General features: G+C 40.7%; 1 long non-coding RNA gene across 2 annotated transcripts in view; it reads left to right on the top strand.

Moving 5' to 3' along the window:
• Window positions 1-1,538: 1,538 nt before the first annotated feature.
• LOC120442563 overlaps window positions 1,539-14,676 on the top strand; it is a 44,892-nt gene continuing 31,754 nt past the window's right edge. Inside the window, exons 1-4 of one of the 2 annotated variants that reach the window (XR_005614772.1) lie at window positions 1,539-1,577; window positions 6,798-6,891; window positions 7,468-7,527; window positions 7,776-7,915. This is a non-coding gene — a long non-coding RNA (uncharacterized LOC120442563). Of the gene's footprint in view, window positions 1,578-6,797; window positions 6,892-7,467; window positions 7,528-7,775; window positions 8,572-14,676 lie in introns of those variants that run through there. The other variant, XR_005614771.1, reaches the window with a different exon arrangement.

The raw sequence follows: 14,676 nt of genomic DNA, 5'->3' as shown, positions 1-14,676 counted from the left end.
ATTTGTACAAAAACATACTATGTCTGCAGAATCACAATATATCTGTTTTGTTATAGTATTACTACTAAGGCATAGTACAACGTTCTACTTCTTTACCTCTCTTCAGTAGAAATTCTGCTGATTCACCTATTTTAAGCAAAATTTTCAGCCTTTCACCTCTTATCAGTATAAATCTTAGTATGTTCTGCTCATTTCAGAATCAACCTTTTCACCTCTTTTCAGTACAAATTTGAACTTCTGTACCCCTTTTAAGCAGAATTTTGCATTTTCACGTCTTTTCAGCAAAAGATTCTGCATCTTCACTTGTTTTCAGCATAATCTTTCTGTTTCTTTACTGCCATAAAATTTTTGTAGCTTTTCATCTTTTTCAGTCATTTTCAGCAGAGAGCTTCAGCGTTCTGGCATCCACACAGCATTTTCGCAGGAAATGCAAACTTTTTCTAGTTATGTGTGCCTATGACAAGAGGCACACATATTACTATTCCTCGGATTTTATTATTATTATTATTATTATTATTCTCCAGTTTCCGCCTGAAATTTTGCAGCTGAATCTCGCCCGCAGTTTTGAGACAAGCTTCATATATGTTACCTCATTTTGTGCGGCGGATCTGGAATGGTGTGCTATGACTTTTGGTCTTTGTGAATTTTATAGTTTTTAAATATTAATATTTTAGTGAAAATTTTCCGCGCTCCTCTGCCGAACAGTTTTGACATTAGGGTTACATATGTTAGATCATTTTGTGCGGCTGGAGCTGGACTATTATGTCATGACTTTTGGTGTTCATAACTTTTATAGTTTTTAAATATTAATATTTTAGTGCAAATTTAGGCCAATTCATCTTTTGGCGCCAAATAAACAGACTTCATTTGTGGTGTGTTGGCTCTCTCTAGTGGTATGCCGGGAGTGGTACAGCCTGTCTACCCTTATTTGGATTACCGTAATGATGACAATTTCAACGGTGCGCACAGCGTCGCTGCTTTCAGGAGCCATTGGAATTTTTTAAGGTTGCGCAAATCATTCAAAAGTTACGGTAATGCTTGGTGGAAAACTCAATATCCCACAATTCATAGCACGCCTCTACAGAGTGAACAATGGCGGCGACCACTTCGTTTTATATGTCTTTTATTCGTGTTTCTAGGTCACAAAATAAGCTTTTAAGATATTTTCAGGCGAGAATGTAGGTGTGTAAACTTCAAATATCTGCTTGTTTTATCAAGACATCCCATATTTAGCGACAGTGCTCTGACTACGTCGGTCCTGCCTGACAGCTAGCCGGGCTACCTAGCTAGCTGCCGCGCCTTGGCTGCAAATGGATAGCGAGGGGACTCTCTCTCTCCTTTCACCTCCCGGTCTCTCGCAAATGCTCGCATAGAATCGGAGTTACAGCTGGATGTGGAAAAAAATAACTGAGTTGTTTGGTGGTGGAGCTACAACAGAGGGCAGCTACCCACCGGTGTGTGACAGAAAGGACATGCCGCCAACGAGACATATGAGGCCGGGCAGGCGATTGCTAACGCGGTGGTCAATCATGGATCAGGAAAGCGAAGGCAGGAGCGTGAGGTGAACTGAATTTCAGGTAAGAAGTTATGAACTGCACTCTATTTGGGTCAGATATAAACAGAGTTTAGGTGTAGTTTATTTAGCAGCAGTTCTCTTATGTGTTGCTGATAGTCGGCTAGCTAGCTAGCGTCGCTAGCATAGTTAGCTCGCGCCGCTAGCAACCCTTCGTGAAAAAGCACCCAGTCTTGGCTTATATTGAAGCGGGTGAAACTTCGTGTCAGCACCGGTCGCTCTCTATTTGGGTCAGATATAAACAGAGTTTAGGTGTAGTTTATTTAGCAGCAGTTCTCTTATGTGTTGCTGATAGTCGGCTAGCTAGCTAGCGCCGCTAGCATAGTTAGCTCGCGCCGCTAGCAACCCTTCGTGAAAAAGCACCCAGGCTTGGCTTATATTGAGGCGGGTGAAACTTCGTGTCAGCACCGGTCGCTCTCTGTTTGGGTCAGATATAAACCGAGTTTAGGTGTAATTTATTTTCGTTGACCTTTACAATCGTAATGCCACGGGTGTTTATATACAGCTGTGTGCGCACTAAGTTACTGACGTTGGACTTTATTTTATTCATTAGGGTTAGTTCATAGAGTTGCCGTGCCGCACAAACGGAATCGTCCCACATTCAGAGAAAACATTATGATTTATTCTGTCGTTACGAAGCCTCTCCCTGTCATTCTCTCGCGTGTTGAAACGTCAATCATGAAACTGATCAATGATCGGCTGTTCGCTCTTATTTATCGCGCTAAACAACAGCAGCACGCTTTAAGCTTGATCAGCTGTTGTTAGAATTCTTTTGATTTTAATTTCTAGTATCAGCTGATGTTTGCTGGAGCATGAAGATGAAATCAGGAGATGTCCTTACTGAATCATCAGAGCTGAACTGGTGATGGAGAAACAGGTTTACACTTTAGGTGACATGAATGAGTTGAAGGAAGTTATGAGTTGTTTCTGAGAGACAAAGACCAAGCTCCTTTTTTGTGTAGCTGACAGCTGGTAACTGTGCAGGGGCGGATCTAGCAAAGCTTTTAGGGGAGCTAGGGCATTAACAGAGAAAGGTGGACACAAAGATATACTTTTCTTTCTTACTCTCATATAAAATATTTAGCTTTTATTAAATAGTTATCTGAATCTCACAACCAAAGTTTGTATAATAATACACAGGATTGGCTGTAGACCATTGTTCATAATTCAGAACACTGTGTAAAAATAACAAACAACAAAAAGTGAATGCATGTGTGAAAAGTGGTCTATAATGTAATGCTTCAAAGTGTGTTCATGCAAACATTGTCGGGTCTGCCGTGGTACAATGGGACTTCTGCTCATGAACCTGTGTGCACAGCGCCTGCAAATCGGCGCTGTACAAAGTAACTTCATCTTTACACAAAACTGTAAGCTGTCATCTGTGAAGCGTGAGCGGTGTTTGTTTTACCATAGTTCATGGTGGAGAATGGCTGCTCTTCTGAGTTTTGCTCTCTGTAGCCGTATGAATGGCAAACTACAGTGATTAGCAGCGGCATAGGCACACATAAAATTTCTTCTGAAATTTTCGCTTTCTAGTTCTTATTATTATTCTCCAGTTTCCGCCTGAAATTTTGCAGCGAATCTCGCCCGCAGTTTTGAGACAAGCTTCATATATGTTACCTCATTTTGTGCGGCCGGATCTGGAATGGTGTGCTATGACTTTTGGTGTTTATGAATTTTATAGTTTTTAAATATTAATATTTTAGTGAAAATTTTCCGCGCTCCTCTGCCGAACAGTTTTGACATTAGGGTTACATATGTTAGATCATTTTGTGCGGCTGGAGCTGGACTATTATGTCATGACTTTTGGTGTTTATTACTTTTATAGTTCTTTAAATATTAATATTTTAGTGCAAATTTAGGCCAATTCATCTTTTGGCGCCAAATAAACAGACTTCATTTGTGGTGTGTTGGCGCCATCTTTTGGTCCCATTGAAACAAATTTCAAACTTCATTTGTGGTGTGTTGGCTCTCTCTGGTGGTATGCCGGGAGTGGTACAGCCTGTCTACCCTTATTTGGATACCGTAATGACGACAATATCAATGGCGCGCACAGCCTCGCTGCTTTCAGGAACCATTGAGGTTTTAAGGTTGCGCGAACCATTGAATAGTTACGGTAAACACAATGGCTTCTATGCTTGGTGGAAAACTCCATATCCCACAATTCATAGCACACCTCTGCCGAGTTAAACAATGGCGCCACCACTTCGTTTTATATGTCTTTTATTAGTGTTTCTAGGTCACAAAATAAACTTTTAAGATATTTTCAGGCGAGAATGTAGGTGTGTAAACTTCAAATATCTGCTTGTTTTATCAAGACATCCCATATTAGCGACAATGCTCTGACGACCTCGGTCCTGCCTGACAGCTAGCCGGCTACCTAGCTAGCTGCCGCGACTTGGCTGCAAATGGACAGCGAGGGACTCTCTCTCCTTTCACCTCCCGGTCTCTCGCAAATGCTCGCACAGAATCGGAGTTACAGCTGGATGTGGAAAAATAACTGAGTTGTTTGGTGGTGCTATAATGCGGAGCTACAACAGTGGGCAGCTATCCACCGGTGTATGACAGAAAGGACATGCCGCGACCGCCGATCGACCGGTGTTTGCTAACGCGGAGGTCAATCGTGGATCAGGGAAAGCGAAGGCAGGAGCGTGAGGTGAACTAAATTTCAGGTAAGAAGTTATGTCCTGCACTCTATTTGGGTCAGATATAAACCGAGTTTAGGTGTAGTTTATTTAGCAGCAGTTCTCTTATGTGTTGCTGATAGTCAAGCTAGCTAGCTAGCGCCGCTAGCATAGTTAGCTCGCGCCCGCTAGCGACCCTTCGTGAAAAAGCACCCAGGCTTGGCTTATATTGAGGCGGGTGAAACTCGTGTCAGCACCCGGTCGCTCGCCGACAGTATGTGTTTTAGCTGGACTTATTTTTCGCTTTATATGGGCCGATGATGCTGGAAACCAAGGCAGGAGCGTGAGGTGAACTGAATTTCAGGTAAGTTATGAACTGCACTCTATTTGGGTCAGATATAAACCGAGTTTAGGTGTAATTTATTTTCGTTGACCTTTACAATCGTACTGCCACGGAGTTTATATACAGCTGTGTGCGCACTAAGTTACTGACGTTGGACTTTATTTTATTCATTAGGGTTAGTTCATAGAGTTGCCGTGCCGTACAAACGGAATCGTCCCACATTCAGAGAAAACATTATGATTTATTCTGTCGTTACGAAGCCTCCCCTGTCATTCTCTCGCGTGTTGAAACGTCAATCATGAAACTGATCAATGATCGGCTGTTCGCTCTTATTTATCGCGCTAAACAACAGCAGCACGTTTAAGCTTGATCAGCTGTTGTTAGAATTCTTTTGATTTTAATTTCTAGTATCAGCTGATGTTTGCTGGAGCATGAAGATGAAATCAGGAGATGTCCTTACTGAATCATCAGAGCTGAACTGGTGATGGAGAAACAGGTTTACACTTTAGGTGACATGAATGAGTTGAAGGGAAATTATGAGTTGTTTCTGAGAGACAAAGACCAAGCTCCTTTTTGTGTAGCTGACAGCTGGTAACTGTGCAGGGGCGGATCTAGCAAAGCTTTTGGGGGGCAGCTAGGGCATTAACAGAGAAAGGTGGACACAAAGATATACTTTTCTTTCTTACTCTTATATAAAATATTTAGCTTTTATTAAATAGTTATCTGAATCTCACAACCAAAGTTTGTATAATAATACACAAGATTGGCTGTAGACCATTGTTCATAATTCAGAACACTGTGTAAAAATAACAAAAACAAAAAGTGAATGCATGTGTGAAAAGTGGTCCATAATGTAATGCTTCAAAGCGTGTTCATGCAAACATTGTCGGGTCTGCCGTGGTACAATGGGACTTCTGCTCATGAACCTGTGTGCACAGCGCCTGCAAATCGGCGCTGTACTGGTAACTTCATCTTTACACAAAACTGTAAGCTGTCATCTGTGAAGCGTGAGCGGTGTTTGTTTTACCATAGTTCATGGTGGAGAATGGCTGCTCTTCTGAGTTTTGCTCTCTGTAGCCGTATGAATGGCAACTACAGTGATTAGCAGCGGCATAGGCACACATAAAATTTCTTCTGAAATTTTCGCTTTCTAGTTTATACATAATGTTTTGAGAAGCAGCTCGCGTATGTTCTACACAAAGTAGAAAAAAAGGGGGGGGAAGGGTCCTAATTTTTGTTAGGACAATGTTGGAAAATTCACAATACATCACTTAATAAGACTTACTCTGTTGAACAAACTTGTCTCCTTGTAGATATCTGCTGTATTATTTGGGCTTGACCAATAGAATAGTCAAGTAAGTGACACTTCACCTAAGACAATGACTAAATGGAAAAATGATTTGGCATTTATGGGCACAGGTTCTTAAACCCACGTCTAAGGTGGCAGGATCCTTATTATAACTCGAGTGCATGTCAGCAGCAAGAATTAAGGTATGGCACTGTGGCGCTCCCAGCTTCTTAAACTCTGACGGTTACAGCCAGACTAATTAGCCACTGTAGCCATAACTAGCACGAGTAACACAAACACTATTGCGCGCTCTCAGTGACGTTTTAACTTGCTAAGCCATCAAAAACGCCAGTGTTCTCTGTCACATACATAAATTCCATATCTGACCGACAACAGCTGCTTTCTCCCGACTATGTGCAATTTGTTACTATTTTTCAGCTTTAGCCACGAAGCTAATACCAACTTTAGCTAGCACTGTAAAAACAACATGTAGATGCATTACAGATTACTTTTCATATAGCATGCACTACAAAAATTCTGTGAAAACGTACCCAACTAAAACAAATGTATTTAAATTACTTACCTTCTCAGTATGCCTGACTCAGTGCCAAAGGTTGCATGTGGCTAAACAGTCTTCCACAATCTGGCGGTCAATTGCGCTCTCCTTAAATTATGTTGTTGTCTTATTGGATAAGACACTAGATCTTATTATCCAATCATATTTAGTTGTTGTCTTTGAATATATTGCATCATTTCCGGTTGTGGTCAAACATGATTACAATGGTTTTAGTATTCTAATTTAGTCACTTTAAATCAATGCAAGAAAAATAAGTAGTCTCAGTATTGTTTATAATCAAGTAAATGGTATTTTATTCAATCATGTAAATAAGAGAAACATGAAAGGCTTGTGTAGCATTAACTAAATTCATTTGTGCAAATTCAAAAGCCTGCCAATTCCCATTTTTTCAGTGCACTTCGGGTGTCATTGTCCCCCATTTCGCCCAGGTGGGACCGTCTCGTTGCAGAGAAACAAGCACAGGGCTCTCACTGATTGAGCGTTATGGTGAGTTATATATTTTCTTGTACTTTTATATTTGTTTTGTAGTTGTGTGTCCTATTTTGAAAGAAATGTTTACGTGTTACCATAGCAACCAGAGTATTAAGGGGGAGAGAGGAGGATGTTACTCTCAATGTTGTTGGCGCATTTCAGGAGGATGCTGCTAATAAAGTTACATGATTACACAGTGAATTCGCATGTAATATTATATTTACAAAATACCACAGTTTTTGTCTTGGTTGTATCATTTTATTTTGTTGTATTTATCCGTGACACCTGCCGGTCCGTGAAAATATTGTCTGACATTAAACCAGTCCGTGGCGCAAAAAAGGTTGGGGACCGCTGCTATAGGGTCTTTGAGCCGTATTTGATTTTGGAGCCAATAAGGAGAAGCTCATATGGGAAAAATATGGTCTCTAGTTTCAGTCCAAGTACTTTTGCTAAAGCATTCTGGATCAACTAAAACATTTTTAGGGAGCTTTTAGAACAACCTGATAATGAATTAATAGTCCAGCCTAGAAGTAATAAATACATGAATTCGTTTTTCAGCGTCACTTTGAGACAAGATGTTTCTAATTGTAGACAAAAATGACTCCAAGATTCCTCACAGTGTTCCTGAAGGCCAAGGTAATGCCATCCCAAGTAAGTATCTGGCTGGACAACATATTTCTAAAACTTTTAGGAAAGAGTACAATAACCTCAGTTGTGAAAAGGCAGGAAATGTGAGGTCATCAGGCCTTTACGTCTTTAAGATATTGCACTTCAGAAAATTACTTGCCAACCACTTTCCTGGTTTTGGCATTACTTTATTAAACATCACTGATCATAAATGCCGTGTTTATGTCAGTGTGAAACTTGCTGCCTGCACTGATATTGTTTCCTTTCTCTAGTTCCTGTCAGTGGAGGAACTCTTATTCCCCTGATATCGCCCCACAGAATGCTTGCTTGTAGCTGAGCACTGAGCCTCATCAATGGAGCCATTGTCAACTGGCAGCCTGTGCACATGCTGTAAAACCTGAAGTGCCAAAAGGTATGAGATAAAATACTTGTAGTGAAAACCTTTGTCCACAATTCTATGAATTTGGTGTGTTTGGTGACAACATGACTGCTCCTCATAATCTGCTACCAAACTGTTATAGTAGCAGTAACTTCAGACAACACAATATGGATATGCAAAAGAGGCCACCTGAAAATTGCTCCATCATTATTATCATTATCATTATTATTATTATTGTTATTGTTATTATTATTATCCATTAATGCTTGTGTTGTTTCTGGAAACCAGTCACGGTTCACCACAATCTCTATTTAGAAATGTGTAATTCAGCATGTGTCTCTGTAACTATCTTTTTTTTAATTGCATTTTCATAATTGCTGAAAAATGGTTACACAGTCTTTGTCAAAGTCACTTTGGGATCCCTACAGGCAAATGTCCTCTAGCTGTCCTCTGTGTCTGCAATGTTGCCTTCTAATAGTTCGATCCCCTCAGTTCTCACTACCTTCCCTCTTTGTTATTATCCGACTACATTTCTCCAGTCCAAACGACAATGTCATTGCTGTATATCCTGGTGGTGTTGATCAGGATATACAGGACATATAATTGATGTCTTGTTCACTCTTGCCATACAGCTTGCTGTTATCCATGTAGAGGAGGTGGCTGACAGTTGCTCCACTCTGTAGTCGGTATCCGTAGCCAGTCTTGTCAATGATCTCACTGAGGCCATAGGTTCAGGCCTATGCAGAACAGCAGTGGGGACAGAGCATCTCCTTGGTAGATCCCGCACTTGATGGTGACTTTTGCTATGGCCTTGAAGTTGGCCCCTAGTGTGGTCCGCCACATCCCCATTGAGTTCCTGATGTCCTGTTGATCTTGTATAGGTATAGGTCTAGGCATTCCAGGATCCAGGTGTGGGGCATTGAGTCACAGGCCTTTCTGTAATCAATCCAGGCAGTGCACAGGTTGGTCAGCCTAGTTCTGTAGTCTCGGCTGACTGCTCGGTCTACCAGTAGCTGGTGTTTTGTGCCTCTGGTATTCTGTGCCCCACTCATGTATTGACCCATGTTCCTGTTCATCTTAGCTGCTATGATGCCTGACAGGAGCTTCCATGCGGTACTGAGGCAGGTTATTGGCCGGTAGTTGGATGGGACCGGTCCTTCTGGGGTCCTTGGGGATCAAGACTGTCTGGCCTTCGTTAGCCATTATGGGTGTCTCTCATCAACTAGCAGCTGGTTCATTTGATTCTAAGATTCAAGATCTTTTATTTGTCACTTGCATAGTTATACAAGTACAACAAGCAGTGAAATGTGTCCTGATATGCTCCTCGACTGTGCAAAAAGAGTGAGAAAACATTATATACAGTAAATAAATATATACGAAGAGGACATTATGTGCATTAAGTGAGTGAATTATATACATTAAGTAAATAAAATAAAATAAAACAATCTGGAAATTTACACTTCGAAATTCAAGAATGTACATTGTGTGAGAGGGATGTTAGGCGCTTGCATGAAGCTGCATGGCGCTAACATGTTAATGAACCGCGCTAATGCGTTTATGCCGTGCAGCCCCAAATACGGGGCAAGCAGCGTTAACTCGCTAACGGAGATTTGCCGCGTTAATGCTGTTATGGCGTTAATGTCATTTTAACGAGATTTACACTAACAGCGCTAATTTTAACTTAGAAACTTACAGTAGAATGTGCAATATGAATGTGCAAATAAAGATTTACAAAAGAAATTAAGAAAAAAAAGATGTTATAAAGTATAAGAAGTGTGCAAATACACAGAGTGCGTGTGGTGATGTGATGTGTGTGAGAGAGTCCAGTCCTACACCTGATTCAGGGCCTGAATAGCCTGGGGGAAGAAGCTCCTCCTCATTCTCTCTGTTTTGGCCTTAAGGGAGCGGAAGCGCTTCCCAGACCTCAACAGTGAGAAGAGTCCATTGTTGGGATGGGAGAGGGCCGTCATAATCTTCCTGGCTTTAGTCTTGCACCACTTGGTGTAGATGGACAGCAGGTCAAGAAGCTCTGATCGAATGACGCGTTCGGCCGAGGACACCACTCTTTGCAGATCTTGTCTGTCCTGCTTGGTGCTGTTCCCAAACCAGGTGCAGATGTTTCCCGTCAGGACGCTCTCGATGGTGCAGGACTAGAAGTTCCTAAGCACCCTCAGTGGCAGATGGAAGTCTCTAAGTCTTCTGAGGAAGAAGAGACTCTGGTGGGCTTTCTTAACCAGGGTGTTAATGTGACAGGACCATGACAGGTTCTGAGTGATGTGGACACCCAGGTACCGGAAACTGCCCACTCTCTCCACTGGCGTGCCACTGATGATCAGGGGCTCATAATTCCTCGCCTGCTTTGTAGTGAAGTCCACTATCAGCTCCTTAGTCTTGCTGAGGAGGAAGTTGTTCTCCTGGCACCAGTTCTCCAGGTTCCTAATCACCTCTAGGTAGGCCTCCTCAATGTTGTCAGAGATCAGGCCCACAACAACAGTGTCGTCAGCAAACTTGACAATGGAGGTGGTGTCTGATTTGGCTACACAGTCATAAGTGTACAGTGAGTACAGCAGGGGGCTTAAAACACAGCCCTGCGGCACTCCAGTGCTGAGTGAGATAGAGGGGGAGACTTGTTTTCCTACCCTCACTGATTGGGGTCTGTCTGTGAGGAAGTTGAGGATCCACTGACACATTGATGAGCTGAGTCCTAGATCCTTCAACTTGGTGCTTAGAGGAAATTATTGTGATGAACGCTGAACTGTAGTCCAGGAACAGCATCCTAACATAATTCCCTCTGCCAGTGTCCAGGTGACTCAGGGATTTGTGGAGCAAGTGATCTACGGCATCAACTGTGGAACGGTTAGTTCAGTATGCAAACTGAAGTGGGTCAACAACACCGAACTGCTAGCTCTAACAGCTCCCACAGTTTCTGTGCTCGCTGCGACATGTTTTGCATTTAGATGGTACCGTAAGGTTGAAGTGCTTTCGCAGGTATGCAAACTCCTTTTGCAGTTTGCACAAAACCAAGCTTTCATCAAGGCTTCCGTCGGGTAGCCTTTTGAAATGAAATTTGCCTCCGATCAGTCCTAGCAACGCGCTTTCTTCTCATTCTTCCATTTTTGTAGCTGTGTGCATCAGTGTAATTGGTATACCAGGAAATTGTGCACTGACAAAAATTCCCCTTTGCTTGGAATGCAAAGTGCGATTAAATGCGTTAATTTTTTTAACGCGTTATTTTTTTTTTTTTTTCAAATCAATTAAACACGTTAAATTCCCACCCGTATTTTTTATATAAAACACCCATTTGAACTTGAAGTCTTCTACTTTTTCAGGGCATTGTCACTTTCATTGACAGGTTCCTCACAGAGGCAGCAATAGTAACCAGTTAGGGCTAGTTATCGTCACTGATTTCTAGAATCCCGAATCAATTTGATCCACGATTCGATTCAAATCAATTTTGACTCAGACAGTCAGAAATATTATAATTCTGATCATTTATCAGTACTGACACTTGTGAGACTTCATCAGAGTGTAAGCATCACAGCAGATTCCTTTGTATCAAAGTAATTGAGAATAAAACAGAGAAAAACATGAAAGTGATTGTCCTGGTCTGGCTTTTTATAGCAGATAACCTTAAAAATATTGTGCAGTAGATCAAAAACTGAAGAAAACCACGACTCAACACATGTACATTACCTGATGCTGCTGAAGTAAAGCAGACAGGAACATTACAAAGGTTTTTTTAGAGAAGCGTTTTGCAGTTTGGCATAATTTAAAGTATAAATTTCTTTGGTATTAAACTGCAGAAATGAGGCTTTCTTGTCGGAAGAAATAAAAAAAAAAAACAGTGGCTGACTGCGCTGTAAACAACGGTAGACTGGTGGGTAATAAGCAAGCGAATAATGCTGAAAACAGAGATTTGAGATGGGAAACTGTTCTTGAACTACAATGAGAGAGAGAGAAAGAGCTGTGCAGGAAGTGTGATTTTATCGTGGTGGAAGCAAAACAGCAAAAGTAAGAGGGAATTCATGACGATGTTTATGTGAAGCGTAGTTTGGATCTTCTTTTGCTGCTGGTTCAGTAGTCAATTTTGGTTGGAGAGAGACAAAACCTGGAGCTTCAGAATATGTGAGATGTCAGTTTTCTTACCCGATGGCATGTACACAGATATACCATCGGTGCTAAAAGCTGACAGATGTGTTGGGTCCGCGCTTTGTGTTTACGTCTTTTTGCAGAATCTGTTTACCTGCTCTCATTTACTGTTTTAGCTGTTTGGTGGTTGTTGAAACAGTTTTGTGAGGTTTAACCTGACATTCTGGTGTTTCTGGCAAAATACATTTGTATTTAAAAATCGATTCAGGATTTTAATGAATCAATTGTCGATTATCAAAATTCACCCCTATAACCAGTTGCCTGCAAGGCGTCACCTCTGTTAATTAATGTCAGTTAACTAGACTTCCCCTCTTTCTTAATGCCCTTAAAAGTATTTCAGTGGAAGTATTATCAGATAAATAACATGGTGCTTAAGGCTGTATGGCCCATCCAGGAAGTTTGTGCTTCAGTTTTGGTGAAGTGAGTGTGTGTGGGTGTTGTATATATAAATGACACACAATGACATATACTTTAAAAGTGTTCCTTTAAACTGTCTCACTGATAAATCTGCATTAATACTTCTTAGTCGGCCCAAACCAAATAAAAACAAACTGATGGTGTATGTCTGTACAGTGTATGCGTGAACTTTGGTTCTAATAATCAAAAGTCAACACTGCAGGACTGATGTTTGTCTGAAGTCTGGATTTTATCCTGCAAGCTGGTGGAAAATCTGGGAAGTCTATCATCATGGGTCAAGTATAGGTTAATATCTAAAAAAAGAAAATGCAACTATGAAAGCTGAAAATTAGGTGAGGCCATTCCAAGGCACTTCTCACAGTTCTTTACATTTATTTTGACCTTACTATTATTATTATTGTATTGGTCAACAGTTTCAACACTTATTGGGATAAAGAAAAAGAAAAGAAAGAAACAAACTTCAGCTTCCTTTTTTGCTTTGATTTTACATAGACATGGAGTTGCTAAAGTTGCATTCAAATAAAATATTACATATAGTTGTGTACAGGTAAATATGTCATGACCACTTCTCAGCATCAGTAATAGGTCTTAGATTATCCCACACCAACATACTCTATCCCAAATGTAGTTTGGTGGAATTTGCTCACCTGGAATTTGTGACTGCATAATTATAAATATATCACTGGTGCAATTTAAATGAGAGCATGCGTTGACATCACAACCTGCAGAGGAAACACCATTTTTGCTACATGTACCACATGACATTGTGTTTTGTGCAGCGTCAAAAATGAAATGATTTATTACAGCAGCAGAATATAGTTTGAGTTTGGCCTCTAGTTTTTTTTGTTTGTTTTTTTTACCATGGGAGTCTATGGGGATTTACAAGCTTTGCCACTTAGTCTCAAGTGACCCTTACAGGAAGAGGTGGGAAATTTTAGGAAATGGATAACCAAACTGAGAGCGTTTTGTTATATGAGAGGAGGTGAGCGAACCATGTTCTGTGTGTATACCTGTCTGCCACTGTATAACTGGATAATGAGATTAAAGGTTTGATGGTGAGTAAGTGTACCAAATCATTGGACTGTTTTGAATGACATGGCAGCTGGAATCAGATGTTTTCCACATAGTGTAGCTTTAGGAAGCTGTATCTAACTGGCTTAAATCGTTACATATGCTGTTTTTGTATGCATATGTGTTATGTGCGTGTACAAAAGCTAATATTAATGTGTGTGGGGTCAACTAAATTTGGGTATTTTTTCCAGTTTGTTATTCCTGTGTGAGCTCCACCTCCAGGCGTACTGACATGAACACATGAAGCACATGTTTAGTTCCTGGGGTCATAACCTGGGGGGTCGATTACAGAATGGTTCATGATCGAGTCTGCTTCTCGAATTTGCAGTAAGGAAAACATTAAATGGGGCACAGCAAAGAGTCAGCTGACTGACAAATTCAGCATATGTCAAGGATGGGGAAGTAAACAAGCTCAACTCTGCACTTAATTCTTTCCTCTGAGTGTTCTGCATCCACACCAGGTATTGGAAAATGAGCTTTTGACTTTTTGCCTAATACTTACTGAATTTGCCCACAGAAAGCAATACTGAGCCCTGAAAGTGCTTTGGGATCAACAATCATGTACTTTCTTGGCTTTAGCTTTTTAAGATGAGGGAGCATTTAAGGATGACCAGAGTTTCCAAAAGTACTGATATTTTGGACTGATTCAGAATAAGACTTACAGTGAGCAACCTTTAAAAAAAAAAAAAAAAGTCTTTAAAAAATGTGTTGTGAAGCCTCAAGCTGAGCACATTAGCCATGTATTTGCAGCCAGAGGATACGCTCCTTGCTGCTCATCGGAAAGAATGTCCTTGAAACAATACTAATTTGCTACCAATTTCTTCCTAGAAGAAATCATAAGGCAAAAGAATTCCATGACTCAGAACTAGTAGAATCACTCGAAAGAGTCATAAAAAAGTGCTATATATTTAAGTTAGCCAGAAATATCATTTTCCTTATCACTGCAAAATGGTATGCAAGCTAAATGCTACTTAAGCCTCTGTCATGGTCCTCGGTCTTTTACCCAGTGTTTTATGTTCTTCCAAGTTCTGTTTACCAATTACATATCTTCAGTTCATGTTAATTCACATTTCATGTATTATTCCACAGCTTTTGTTGTTTTACAGGTTGAGTTTATTATTCATAGCAGTCCTGCATTTTGAGTCCTGTTTTTCTGT

This window comes from Oreochromis aureus, linkage group 11, assembly GCF_013358895.1.
Source record: "Oreochromis aureus strain Israel breed Guangdong linkage group 11, ZZ_aureus, whole genome shotgun sequence".
Lineage (NCBI taxonomy): Eukaryota > Metazoa > Chordata > Actinopteri > Cichliformes > Cichlidae > Oreochromis > Oreochromis aureus.
The sequence above is the reverse complement of the archived record's forward strand: the minus strand, read 5'-3'. Positions and strand labels throughout refer to the sequence as shown.